Source organism: Pteronotus mesoamericanus, unplaced genomic scaffold (genome assembly GCF_021234165.1).
Source record: "Pteronotus mesoamericanus isolate MK-2021 breed Mesoamerican mustached bat unplaced genomic scaffold, CSHL_Meso_final scaffold_174, whole genome shotgun sequence".
Taxonomy (NCBI): Eukaryota; Metazoa; Chordata; class Mammalia; order Chiroptera; family Mormoopidae; genus Pteronotus; species Pteronotus mesoamericanus.
Window position 1 is genome coordinate 9,674,971 of NW_026555309.1, and position 15,445 is coordinate 9,690,415.

General features: G+C 36.7%; 1 protein-coding gene across 1 annotated transcript in view; it reads left to right on the forward strand.

Annotated features, from left to right (window-relative positions):
- Positions 1-15,445, forward strand: part of CUNH8orf34 (chromosome unknown C8orf34 homolog) — a 307,155-nt gene that overhangs the window by 259,943 nt on the left and 31,767 nt on the right.

The following is a 15,445-nucleotide window of genomic DNA, read 5'->3' on the forward strand; positions in this document are numbered from 1 at the left end:
TAAGTGCTAAAAATGGTAGCTATTGAGCTTGTTCACACTTGCTTCAGGTTGTCTGGGTTCTTGGATTGAAATAGTTCAACAGAGTTCCATTCAATCAGTCAGCAGATATTTGCAGCATGCCTGCTGGATACCAAGCTCTAGCACTCTGAGCCTTGGGAACACAAACATGAGAGGCTCAGCCTTCGTCCTTGAGGGGTTTCCCGTCTGCGGAGGTCATGAAATGATGTCCACTGTGGCCGGCCTTGGATGCACGCTGTGATGTCAGAAGGGAGTCACAAGGCAAGGCTGCTTGTTTTTTAGTTTTGTTTTTAAATTCTCTCTTATGCGAACAATAAAAATAACATGGCTTATCTCCCCCTATGTACTTCGTTGTTGTTTTTTTCTTTTCTCTTTTGGCTCAATGGTCCTTGCTAACCCCATTCTTTGTATTTCCAAATTTCCAACAAAACTGGAGTTGGGAGGGTAACACAGGATGGCTCTTTAATAAAGTTGAATTCAAGTCTTATTCCTTAGTCAGCAGTTGGTTGAGCTGGCTGCTACTATCAGGCTGGAATATCTTCTTCAGAAACAAGTGATATATAAACATATTTACATTAGTTCTGAGAAATCAGAGAGTATAGCAACATTATTAAGAACTACGTATCTGTCTTTAATTGAGAATTTTCAAGCCTTGCTAACTTGATTCCAAATTCAGACAAAAAGAATTGGAATGGAATGTGTGTGAGTACCCCGGGGCCCTTCAGAACTGCACTTGTCAGCCCAGGCAGCGGTAATGTAGAGCATACAAATTATTCTTAGACTTATTTTCCTGTACTGTTCTTATAGGCTCACCTGTTTATATAGTGAATTCTACTTAATAGGTAAGCTTCCTCATCAAATTGTAATGACTTTCCTCAAAGGTTGGAAGTTGTTATAAACTCAGCAGTAAACACTATCTGGCTTATATTTACTTTCCTGTAACTATTTTTAGTAACATTGGCACAGCTGTGACCTGGTTGCTATTCCATACAATAATGAAAAAAATAAAACTAATTATTTTAGCTTTAACTATTTGCATTTCCAAGCAGAGTGTCAGAGCTTTTGAAGAAAGCACTATCAAAAAAAATTCTGCATAGACACTCATGCATACATGTACACACACATATATGAACAGTCTATATTTATCTAAACCATTCTAACAAATATTTGCATATGTATAACCAAAGTCATGTTTTTTATGCATTATATACTCATATACATCTATTTTACTTAAGGGAGGAAACATATGAAATTAGCCATCTAATTCAAAGTTAACGTTTACTAACTTTATAAGAGGACACTTCTCATTCAGATGAAAACACCTATGGAAGATCTATCCTTTCTTTTTCCTTTCTAATTCCAAAATTAGAAAAAATATAAATTTGAATTTTCTTTTTCCTCCAAACATCCCTGTTACCCTCATTGTCAGACTTTGATAACATGTTACCCTCATTGTCAGACTTTGATAACATGTTACCCTCATTGTCAGACTTTGATAACATGTCTGCCAGAAGTGAGAGCACCCTTAAAGTTAAACTCTTAACAGACTCCTTGGCTGTAAAAAATATACATAAAACTTGGATGAACACTTTGTTCACATATATTGGGCCTATTAAATATATAGTATATGTGGATATCAAAAAGTTGTATCTTTATTTGACCTTTAGTGAAAAATGTAAAGAAACTTTCTTGTTTTTCTGAATGCCCTTTGGGTTGCCTGTTGCTACTGTCTGTTTGTCCCCTCCAAACTTTGTGTGTTGAAACCCTAACGTTGTACTTAATGTGATGGTATTAGGAGATGAAGCCTTCAGGATGTGATTAGGTGGTGATGGTGGAACCCTCCTGAATAGGATTAGTGACGTTCTAAATGACACCCAGGAGAGCTCTTTTGCCTTACATCATGTAAGGATACAAGGAGAAGTCTGCAACCCAAAAGAGGGCCCTCACCTGGCCATGCTGGTACCCTGATCTCAGACTTCCAGCCTCCAGAACTGTGAGATAGAAATATTTTTTTATTAGCTACACAATCTATGATAATTTTGTTATAGAAGCCTGAATGGACTAAGATACTTAGAAGTACACATTTTTTAAAAAATTTGTTGAATTCTTAAATAAGATTCTGAAGGGATTAATAGATAAAACTATTCTTGGAGAATGATTTGGTAAAGCATTCAAACAATGTGCTATACTGTCCTCTGGGTTAGTACATTCATTAATTCAACAAACATTTACTGAGCATCTTCCTTTGTAAACCACTCTGTGAAATACTCAAAATCTGAAAATGAAAGATTTACTTCTTGCCATTAAAGAGCTTATGGTGTGATGGGAAGGGCAGTTGAATGAACAGATGTTGATGAGAGCACAGAAATGCTCTGACAGATATATACAAAGCATGCACATGGGAGAAGGAGGCATCTAATGTAGTCTGCAGGGTGAAGAGTGATCAAAGAAAGCTTCCAGGAGAAGGTGGCCTCTGAGTTGATGGCTTAGTGAGTTACTAGGAAGGTTCACTAACACAGAGGGAGAGAAAAATCTGCCTGGGAGCCCACATGTAGTTCAGCACAGCTGGAGAATTAGATAGAGAAAGGGGGTGGGTCAAGTGAAGGCTATGATGTTGGAGTTCTGGGTCATAATCAGAGTCAGAACAATTTATTCACTGCCTAGCACCATAATTTATAGATGTCACCCCTATTCTTTTTTTATTGAAAGCATTCTTATTCTTTTTTATTGTTTCCACAACTGAAGAAAGAAAGACTTGGGGAGTCTAAGCGTCTTGACCCAGGGGCCACATGCCTAATGAATAACACACAAAAAAAAGAGTCAGACCCAAACTTGTCTCCAAAATCAATGTTCTTTCTACTTATTTGGGGGCTTGGCTTCCCAGGAATGTTGAATGACATGTTTATATCCTGCAAGCCTTGAAGAGACACTAAAGACGCCAACACTGACCCTTACTTCTTCTTCCTGGCAGAAATAAACTGATTTACCTAGGAATAGAGTTTACAGAATATTCTTATTCAAATTCTTACAAGAACCTAGCACAAGTTTTGATGATTAATAGTAGGTTTTATTTCTTTAAGTTACTTTCCATGAATTTGAATGGATTCATTGTCCAGAATACTAATTCTCATTCAGGTTTAGTATAAATAATGTGTTACACTGGCTCTAGATAAGCAAAATCAAGAAGGAGAAAAAAGCAATGTAATGAAATTGTCAGAGAACTGGATTAGGAGTCCATACAGGGGCTTAAATCAACCTCTGTCACAATTTAATTTAAGCATTCAGTGTTACTAATACAATGGTTGATTTCATTCTCTGTCTTGTAGAAAGTTCAAAGGCTTCAAGACCATAGGATTCAAGACTCAGCTCTACTTTGGAATTTTCTTAGTCTCACTTTCTCAGTTTTTAAAATAGAAACAATTGCTTTACAGCAACAGTGTAAGGATTGAGTACAGTGGACACGTGCTTGGTCTATAGCAGCTACTAGATATAGACCATTTTCCTTTTCTTTATTCAGACAGCGCAGTTAAAAACAAGACTAGTGATTGAAGACTTTTCCACCTCACGGACTTGAATTCAATGCAAATGGGTGAGCCCTGACAGGTGTGTCGTGGCTTAGTTGGTTGGGTGTCATCCTGCAAACTGAAAAGACACCAGTTCAATTTCCCCTTCAGGGCACATGCCTGGGTTGCAGGTTTGATCCCCACTTCGGGCTCAAAGAAGAGGTAAATGATTGATGTTTCTCTCACTCTCTTACTCCCTCCCTGCCCCTCTCTCTAAAAACAAATAAAAATCTTTTAAAAATGCAAATGAGTTACAATTGTAGGAAACAAAAGTTACTCCAATTCTGTCCCCTCAGTTCCATCCAATCTGCCGCAGTTTAAGCACCCAGCTTTGGAACTTTACAAAGAGGTCACATTTTCTAAGAGGAGGAAATTTAACAGAATAATTTTAGTATGAAAAGAATATAAGGCAACTTCTTTCTCAACGAGGAACTTCTTTGATAGCTCACTGCTTGCTCTTACCCCAAGATTTTAGGCAACAGTTCTTTCCTGAAGCTTTCTGCTCCCATCCATATTTTATTTCTGTTCTAGAATAATGCCTCCTCAATTTGAGAGAAAATCTTTCTTCACTATACTTTTAGCTATATGCTTAATTTTGCTTTGTGAAACAAAAAAGAACTCTAATTTCCCCTCCATCTTTTAAATCTTCAGTTAAATATCTCTATTATTCTTTCTTCTGTCTTTCTGATGAAAAATGAGCAACTTCTTCAATTATCCTTTTGTGACCTTCTATCTAGACCTTTCACCATTTTATTCACCTCTCCTTTGGACATACCAAATGTAAGCACAATACTCAAACCTGATCAGCAATGTGCAATTCAAATATTAACAACCTAGAGGAGTTTATTGTGCTTTTATTAATGACGCTTACTATTGAAATAGCTTTTTTAGTAATTTCTACTGTACTGCTGATATACACTAACATTGTAGTCCTTTAAGGTTTTCCTCTTTTTTTAAAATATGAACTTCTATCTAGTTATGTTTCTTAAATTCTATATTTATGTGATTTTTTTTGAAGCATAGAAGAGTAATTTGCAATGAATTTCATTGGGTTATTTTCTGGTTCTTGAAAAATTTGAAAATGTATTGTAGTGCGTTATATCTCACTTGCTGTTGAAGCTCTTTCTCATCTGCAGAAGTGGCCAATGTTGGCCTCCATTCATCCCCTTGGCTGGGGCACACTATGCATGATTGTATGTGGTGGTGAGCCCTGAGTCTGGTGTGCAGCCAAGTGAGTGATTACAGAGTCTCCCAATATTCAAAGGGAAAACTCTGTGTGGCAGGTGCCTTGATTAGCTTGATTTGTGTTGTCTCCAGGCTTCAAAGGATATTCTATAAGAGAAAAGAGAACTGTTTCCAAGGATACTTGTGATCTTTAAAAATATTGAGGCTGCCTTTTCATGAATTGGCTTTATTAAATTGATATGTGTAACTAACTGGCAGTGACCATTATATGAGTTACATTAAACTTCTAACCTGCAGTGTTGCTATGGGTTTGAGACAGGGAAATAGTTTGGCTCTGAAGTTCATTGTCAAAACGTGTCCAGGATTTCAAGTGTTTGTCACAATTAACATTGAGAGTGTGTAAAATTAGGCTATACATGTTATACGAATTATTTTTTGTCTTGAAATTTTTGGCTTTTAGATTCCCAGACCTGGCAGGAAATCTTTTTGGCTCTTCTGCTTCTGATCCTAGCTGTTTTCACAAAATGCAAACACATGCAAAAACATTGTAATAAACCTCAATGTTCAGTCATGTTCAGTAAGACTTCAAAAGATGTTTGCTTTGAACTTGGTTCTAAAGATGGGCATACCTTCGTGAGAATGGAAGATATCTTCTTACTCTTTATGATGTGGTTTGGCCCTTTCCAGGGCCCCAAATAAGCTTTGTTCTGTAAGGCACATTAAATTCATTTTTGGACTAAAAATTAACATAGAAATTTCCTCCTATAGAACATCTTGGGGCTCTTGTCTCCAAAGGGGCAAGGGTTTTAGACCACAAAGGAAAAGCTGTACTGCATCAAAGAGACTTGGAACATCATCATGAGCTCCGTGCCCTGTCTTAGATTTAATGAAGCATTTGGATTGTGGTTCATGAGGTTGTTGGATGTTGGGTGATCTGTATAAACTCTGATATCACTGTGTAGTTAAGAAAAACATGAGACTAGGCTGAAGAGGTATAGTATGCCCTGTAGTTAGCAGTATATGATTACCTTCTGTAAACAGGTTCTTCCACATCTTTCCTACTTTGTTTTACCTCTAAGTTTTATCCGGCTTCTCTGATAATCACACTGCAAAACACTTCCTCTCTCCTAGAGGGAAATTTTGCCTTTGATCTCTCCTGAGACCAATTTAGCTGGTGGGACGGAAGGTCTCTCTTTGATAGACAGTTTCATTGGATCTCACTCCTTTATTGTTATTCTTATATTTTATTGGTAGTTTGTTTTGCTCACCTATGTTTTGGGGTGATTGTCTAACTCAGAACAAACATAATCAATTTCTTAAATGTCTTTCTGCATTTCATATTTGGACAATAGTTTCTGTGGATCCTGCTTAGATCTGAAATATGACCTCACTACTAAAATTTCCAAGATTCTGTCCTTTCTACAATATTCAAAACTTTTACACAAAGTCTTTTTCTGTGTTTCTAAACATAGTTTCTACTGTCCTTTGATTATTCAGCACCTTAAATTATAAATGTGTGCCTTTTGTAATAATCATTCTTTCAATAAATATTTTGGAGTAACTCTTAGATGCCAAGCCCTGTGCTAGGTACTAAAGACAGTAAAGAGACATGTCTGTTGTCACAGAGCTTATGGTAACCTTAGACCAGCCCAAGGCTGTGCCCCTTTGCATGGGATGAGGAGTCCCTTGAGTCAAGGGGACATATCCACCTGGATCTTGACTATGTGCAAGGTGCCAGGACCCTGAAATCTTCTGCCCAAATGATCCCTAGCCTGCTTCCCAGAACTGCCTGTTGCTTTTTCCGTAGTCTGTCCTTCCTGAAAGTTCAGTTTTTAGGCCTGATCAGTGGGCAAGAGGTAGCTGTTTTGGGAGGGTGTAAACGAGCTTGGAGATGCAGGCAGCGATAGCTACTCAAGTACTCACAAAGCCCCTTCTGGTGCAGTGTGTGCTGGGGGAAAAGAAGGGCAAGGATATGGGTTTGAGGTCAGTATTGCCTTCCTGCTTTCCCTTTTCTGCCAAGTAATAGTGTAGAACTAGAAGGAATACAACATTCTGAACTTCAAGTGGGTCTGCCAAGACTGATTAAAAGTCTGAAGACATTTTATGGCAGAGTTTATTGGCAATGTGGAACTCTGTTGACTTCTTTCCTCAGACCCTATGAATGGTAAGGGTAGGTCAGTTGAACTAACATTGTAGTAGAGACAACTGCAGGCCAAGAAGGCAGTCAGGTGGCAAAATCTATAGTTGTTGAGGGTAATGGGAATGTGGGGTGGGCCGCGGTGAGGGCAATGCAAGCATGGGGATTAGGTAAGTCTTCCTGGAACCAGTGGCACTGAACTTAGATTGCCAAGAGTAGAATCTTACTAGGCTATTCCAACAAGATGACATGTAATACAAAAAGCAAAGGGTTGAGGAGGGAAGCAAGGTCAGAAAGAAGTAATGAAGGATACAGAGAGGTAGAACCACTGACCATTGGTTGATCGGAGCTTTTAGCATGATGGAGTATTGGGGAAGGTCTTGACTCAAAGGGAGAGTAGTCAGGAACAAAGTGTCGTTGAAGATATAGTCTTACTTCATTTTCTCAACAATTAATTTCTATTGACTTGTGTCATTTGCTTCTCTGCAGTTCTGATGTCCCAGGCTTTTTAAAGTCCCCTTTATCTCACCCTTAGTCATGGATGCTATTTATCCATGAATTTACTGCTGAAAACTTATTTGTATGTGAAGCCATTCAATAATTACCTGCTATTGAAAGTGTTAAGATTTTTTTTAATGAAGGAATGACACAAGTAAGAATAAATGCATTAAAAAATGGCATCTGATTACCCCACACTCAGGTCCCCTTCCAAGTTGTAGCTTAAAGAATTAAGTCTAACTCTAATTTTCTTGCTTTATAGAGTATAAGGTTGGCTTTCTCTGTCTTTTGTTTATTAAAATTCTGCTAATGTTAATACTAATGCTTTCTATCCTGATTACTAATGATGACAGCCAGAGTTTTTATTCTCATCTCCTATGCTTTACAGACATTATTTTATTTAATCATCACAATAACACATGAAACACATGGTGTTATAACCATTTACAGATGAGGAAATTGAGACCCAGGAAAGTTATGTCATTTGCTCAGTGCACAGGAGCATAAGTGGCAGAACTGGGATATGAATACGTTTTCGCTTTACTCTAAAGCCTGTACTCTTGCCTCTCTAGGACATTACCATCTTTTGGTACCTTCTGACAGTAAATAGAATTAATGCCAGGTCTTAGACCAGTGACCAGCCCATGGGAAGCAGCAGAAATAGCGCATGTAAACACAGGTGGTAAGTTTGGACACACTAGTGGAAACTGCATTTTCAAATTATCCTAGAGAGAGGGAAAACTTCAGAGCTAGTAATTGTGATACTTTTATTTAAAATCCCCTTTATCTTCCCCTTTAAGTCACTTTATTTATTTGGAAGTCACCTCTTTTTCTTGGAAAATTGATTATACTTTTACACATTCCCCCCCACCAAAATTTACAACTTTCCTGGTAACACTGTTTATGGCATCAGCTGCCAAGTTTGTGACAGGCTAGATCATTTTAATTTACACATTTTGTTTATTTATTTATGCACTTAAGGAATCAATAAAAAAATGAAAATTAGCCCCTTTTAGATAAATGTGTTAAGATTAAAAATACATTTTTGAATTTAAATGTATTTCAACATTATACTGCCTGCATTCATTTATATTTACACGTTAGTGAAAAAGACTTTCTCTTGAAAAGTTTAAATTGTCCTATACCTCATTAATGTCTATTAAATAATGCAAGGGTATCTGAAATGTGAAACTGGTCTTTTTTATTGTTGAAATAAAAACTTAAAGACATATGTTAAAGAAACAAACATAAAATCATTTTTGTCTATGCATCTGTTAGAGAAATATGTTTCTCTCAATGTAGAGAAATGCCTAGTTTTATTACTTATCTAAAAAATCAATCATTTTTTAAATTAAGGAAGCATGGGCTGTGAACAGGAGAGACATAAAAGTCTTGGTATTTCATGAGCATTGGGTATATCAGTTTTCCTGCATGCTCCCATCTGAGTCATAGTTCAGGAAGTTGGTCACCTTAGCCATTTAGCCATTTTGCAAAGACACAGGTTAATTTAATTTTAAAAGAATACATTGTATGTTTGGTTTAAATTATGAGGCTGACATTCATATTTCTATGACCTTGGAGAATTTATACAGGTAATTTACAAATTCCAAAGTGACATCTATTGATTTTTTTTAAAAGCTTAATGGAAGAGAATTTAAAGGCTTAATTATTTCAAACGGTAAAAATGAAAATTGCCAAATGATTTTTATGTCAGTGTTATAATTAGATTAGCTTAAAATTCAATCAGAATGGTAAGAGTGTCCTTTAACTACTTTTCTAGATGTATAACTAGTAATTATCTCTTTACATAGACCAAAAGATTTGGATCAATGAGGGAGTAGATGTGTGATCAGGGAGACATAGCCAACAATAGATAGAACAGTATAAAATTTCACTCTAATTTTGCAAGAGTTTCATTTGTACTTCACATTTATACTTGTCACAATATAGTTAATACTAGAAATGGCCATGAGTTTATTTTTAAATATCTTTTCATTACAAATAAAACACAAATATAGGAAAAACACCCAAATCCAATGTCTAGCTTAATTACTTATTACATGGAGAACATTACCCAGGCCAAGAGATAGACCTTTGCCCGACTGAGAAGTCTTTTCAGTGTGCCCTGTCCCAATCACAGCCTTTGCCTTTCCCCACAAATAAATAGTCTAACTTTTATAAGAGTCAATTCCTTTCATTTTAAAAGAACCTCTGTCACACAAATATGTATCCTTTTATACTATTGTTAGCTCACCAACTTTTTAAAATTAGGTATGTCCTTTAGTTTCTTGCAATCCATAGGTTCCTCTTCCATTCCTTGCATTTTCTTACAATTTATCCATTAAAGAACCCTGGCCCTTGACTTGTAGAGTTTCCCACAGCCTAAATTTTGCTAACTTTATATTCTCATTGCAATTCAACATGTTCTTCAGCTCTTAATATTTTCCCCAAAATTATCCAGAAACTGGGTAAAGCTATTCTTTGGCATGATGAAAAGAGACACATAATATCTGGTTGCTTCTCATTTTGTCATCTTAGCAGCCATGGATGCTTAATTCCAATACCTGTTTATTCACTGGTAGTTGCCAAGTGGTGATATTTAAGTTCCATGATTTCTCTTGTATTTATTTGTTGGAATACTTTTGTTAAGAAACTCTTTCATGTACTGTTTGCTTAGCCAGGAATTCAGTTCTCATAAGAAAGACAGTATAAACATCAGGATTTGGGAAGGAAGAATTAATAAAAACAACTTTTGCCATCCAACAACTAAGAATTAAATGGGAAAAAGAGCAGGTAACCAGAGAGTGTATATAATCTGATACGTATTTTGAGAAAAATGTGCACCGTGTCAACGGAGCACACAAAGACATGAGTGACAGGGACAGAGTAAGAAGCAGGAAACCAATAGGTGGGTGGATTGATAGAAATACACACATTTACTTACAAAATAATACTACTGTACTTTACAGTTGTATAACTCCTTGAAGTTTATAGTGCTCTTTTACATTCACAATCTCATATAAAACACAACTGTGCTGTCTATGCTTCCTATACAAGGAAACTTGGCTTCAGAAGAAAGTTGTGGCTCTTCAAGCTCTTATGGCTGATAATTTGCTGTGTTGGCACATTAAACCATTTTAGAAAGGATTAATTAATACTGCTTTTTGTACATAATAATAGTGAAATGGTATTAATAATTGACATGATAAATTAATGCATATCAGAGAAGATACACATGACTAGTATGATGAATAGTTCAAGGTCAAATGGATTTTTTCTAAATCAATTGATATAATTGATATAATCTCAATCTAATTTTTAAGTCAATGCAATTCAAAACCATTAACACTAGCCACCCATTCTTACAGTCCCACCCTTTCATCCAGCCCTTCTCTCGTCCAACATCCACTAATGAAACTTGCACTCTCCCAAACAAGGAGCCTCTTAGTATTGATTTTGCCCTCCCATTTTTTTAAACATGGGATTAAAAGAAAGGAAATAACATTTTTAGCAACTGAATAACCATTTTTCAAACTATATCAAAGAACACTAAAATATCTTAAATCATTAAAAATTTAACATTATTAGTAATAGTTATCAATCCTATGACTGCCCTTGCCCTTTTTCATTCTTTTAAATAAGTCTTTAAGGAAGGACATTACCACTAAAGGAACTATTTAGCCAAACATGAAAAAAAATTGGAAGAAAAAAGTAAATTACTTTTATTTTAATTTAAAAATTCGTTATGTGTTTAGAGATTGAGTATTATTTGTCCCTTCTGAAGGGACAAATTTAGCTTCTGATCATGCCTAAAATGCTGATTCCTGCTACTAATATAACTCACAGCATTAGTGAAACTTAAAGGCAGAGTGAATCATAACATTTTACCTTAAAATGCCACTGTCTGTTAGCGCTTAGCAATGCTAAAGCAGTCAAGTATCTTCTTTAATGATAGAGGTGTCATTTTTAGGGAAAGATGGTCTACAATGATGTTATATTTGTTTACAAGATTGTGAGCAAATTTTCAGAAAAAATAAATTTAACTTAATATGAAAAGATATTGGGAGCAATAGAAATAGTGTCTGTACATATACAAGGTCTGTCCAGAAGGTATCTAACCATGTAATATGAAAAAAGAGACATTTATTGAAGAAGATACAAGATACGAGAAATATTATACATAGGACAATGATACCTCAGTCCCGTTCAAAGTAGGCTCCTTAGGACCTCACACAGTTCTCCCAATCACCATCAGTTGCCCTATTGTATTTTCCTGAATCTCATCGATGGTCTGAAATCTCCTCCTTTTTTTAAAAAAAAAATCTTCCTTTTCAAAGGTGATTTTAGTTTTGGGAAAAGGCAGAAGTCACAGGGTGCCCACTGTGGACTGTCAGGAGACTGAGTTCCCTGGGTGATTTGCTGTTTTGCCCAAAAACTCTGCACAAGACGTGATGTATGGGTGGGCATGTTGTCATGATAAAGCTGCCAATCATCAGTTGCTCATGGCTGTGACCTGCATCATCTGAATAGTTTCCACAGAGGAATGTTCAAGTGCAAAATCTGATACAGATTTGTTGCTTTACTCACTCCATCATTTTGAATGTGATGGCCAAATACACATGCTCATTCAACAGCATCTACTGCCCCCACTGACTAGTACACTGAAGTTGTCATTGTTCACACAGGCACATTCCAGTCCACTGTCCTTGCCTGCCAGGTTACATTGATGTTGCATGAACCATTCTTATTATATTAACAATGGCTGGACTTTTTCCAGTCAGATCTTGTATATAAGTCTGAAAACAAGCATAACCATTTATCAACTACATATGAACTTACCAAAAGTTTTTGAGTTTCTAACTATGGCACATAGTTTTTTCCTAATTGAAAATAGATCACTGTCTATTCTCTTAAACATCAGTAGCTACCAATGGAGTTTGCTGGAGTTTGGACAGCTGAACTTCAGTCCTCTATCATCTGTCACAACTTCAGTAGCTCTGTGCAATAATACAGTTATAAAACACAACACATAACCATCCTATGAGCAGCAATATTAGAGGAACTTATACTGTAAAATTAGGAAATGATATGTGATAATGTCTCTATATCTAAAAATACAGTGCGCATTTTAGTGCATAGTGTAATTGTTGCTCTTCCTTTTAATACTTGTGGTTTCATACATTTGCTCTGGTGTGTCTGGGACCTTGCACAAAATTTTCCTTCTGTGTGATATGAGTCCTCCTTCTCTTCAGCTTCTTAGACTGACTGACTGTCTTGAGAACTAAGCTTAAAAAGTAATTTCCTCAACTTTTAAATCTGTCCACTTTGTCTTCTTCATTACATATATATCCAGTGGCTACAGCAGTACTTAGCACATGTGCGCTCTCAACACATGCTTGTTAAATAAGTAAAAAGCTAGGTACCTTTTCCTCCTATTTTTTCCCCATAGTACCTTGGGCTTACCTGTGCCAAGTAATTTTTACTCTATATTCTAATAACTTGTGTATTTCTTTTTTCAAGATGAACTTTTTAAGGGAAGGCTTAGTTCTTATTCACCAATTTGTGTCCATACTAGCACAGCATGGGGCACACCATGGGTGCCTAATAATTGTGGCGAAAGAAATAATGAGTGAAGTTTTATGTGTCCTTTGGATTCAGCAATGTCCTGGCCATTCATATTGAGCTCCCATTCTTTGGGGGGTTCTAAATACCTCAGGTGCTTCTTTAAAAGGTGCTCTGGGTATTATTGTTTAGTTTCATTTGAAAAAAGTGGGGAGAAAGATATTTCTGATAGAATTAAGAAACTCATGGAAATTTCTTTGAAGGAAATTAATACCAGAGAGCTTAGACATGAAATGTTTGTGAATAAATGTTCTCTCCATGCCAATGAGAGTCAATGCAGTTTTCTAAGGGTTAGTAAGAGATGAATAAAAAATACCTCTTACTGAAAGAGGAGAAGCATCGCATAGTGAAAAATGGCAAGAGGTTCAGGAGGGTGTGAGTCTAGTTCTACTTCTGTATCTAGTGTATCCCATCTCATTGTGAATGTGTCCTTAACTGCAAAATAACTAGGGGAGTGACAAGAGCCTTTGTCTCCAACAACCGAGATCCCCTGTTATATGCTAAGCAGTAATCCCATCACTTTCTTTTCCTTTCTCTGGGTTTGTAGTATATTTTGTAATTCACATTTAAAACATTTTAATCTCAACCATGGTTATATTTAGATTCACAATAAGTGAAACCACATTTCAGGAAATACCTTTTCTTCCCCTCCCCCCCGCCTTTTGAAGGCATAGTTTCCAAGTACGCTGCACTTTCCCTCCTTCACACGCCCCATCTGCCTCCCCTGCAGCCCCGTTCTTCCTTTTGTTTTTCAAGGGAAATTGCATTTGGATATTTTTGATTCATTTCCAGGTGATTACCAAAATATTATGTTGTTAGAATGACTTGTTATTTAAAATGTCAGTTCTTTAAAACTATGAAAAGGATGACTGAAGTTGATAGCTTTGTGTTTGGAAAGGGATTTTATTTCATTAGCACCCTCAGCCGGGGAAGGAAGAAAGGTCAGCATTTCTGCAGGCCTGCGCTGGGCACAGGGAACCTTAGGCAGGCATATTGAATCAAGCCTCTTGATTGGGGCCATCTCTTCTGACCCTAATACTTAGAGATCCTGATGCCTTGTTCTTGGCTTTGTCCCTTTGGCCCTGTGCCAACTTTGTAATTCTCTCTGCAAAGTGTTTGTTTCCTCTGTATTCTTCTCCTACAGTCTTTTACTCCATGCTCTTCATTCATCAGTGCTACCCCATGTCAGTGATTTATGAATGGCAGTTACCGCCAAACTTCAGTCTGTGTGGCCTTAAAAACAAATGATGTGTGAGTTGCTTCTTTTCTATGGGGTAGATTTGAAAAGGACCTGCCTGGCACTGTGGAAAGAGGAAAGCCTGAGAAGAAACCTTGCAGAACACAGAGTGCTTTAGTTATATTTGATCATCAAAAAAAAACCCCAGTCATCACCAGGCCTTACCATGAAACTGAAAGTGTCCAGAAAAAATGGGGAAAACCATTATGCTCCAGCTCTAAGGAAACAGATCACCCTCTTGGGGGAGCAGCCAGGGATGGCTCTGCTGCGTCTCACTGTTAGCCCTTGGGTGTTCGAAGGCCAGCCACCCAGGCTGCAGAAGCTGGTGCCTCTGGAAAGCAGATCTGTAACAACAAACAGTTTGTCACTTCGTCTTCTTAGATACCCAGGCAAAGGGGGAGGGATTGTTAAAACTCAAAAGATTAGTCTGTCACCTGGAAAGGCCGAATTGGAAGGACCTACGGCATTCCTTCTAGACTAGTTGTCCAAATGAGTGGAGGTAGTGTAGCAAATCCAGTCATGAAAACCAGTTTATCTGAAGTGCCCAGCTTTCCCTTAATGCTCTGACTCAAATTCCTCACAGTTATGGGAATTTTTATGGATTTGATTTTTCCTAGTAGTTTATCTTTTAGGTTAAATAAATGTAACTGTCTTACCTCTTTCATCATCTTATCCATTGACCATCCTCCAAGATTGGAGCTTGTGGAAACATCTACAATGCAGCATATTAATTTTTTTGCTATTGGAAACCATGATTTGGAAGAAAACATATTATCATATCTAAATTTTTAGGAATACCAGTACTGTATTCTTTGCTTAATTTTTGTTTTGAACTGAATATGCTCTTTCTTAACCCTTTCAAAGTGCTTTGTAGTATACATCACTTTTGTTAACTAAAGTGAATTTAGTTTTTTGTTTTAAAATTTTTATTTCCGCAAGGTAAATGAGAGTTAGAGTGAAATCAGTCTCAGATATACCCTGCTTAGCACCTTGACTTTAAATCCTTTACTCAGCATGTCTCAGCATTCTTCAATGTGCATATTAAATTAGCCCAAGGATGTCTTACCTCAAGTTGTAGTGAAAAACCAATCAAATGAGATAATATATGTAAAAGTTCTTGAAAAGTAAAAAAGGAGGGACCTTGAAGAGTTAGAAACAAATGTAAGCTTATTCACACTTATTTAA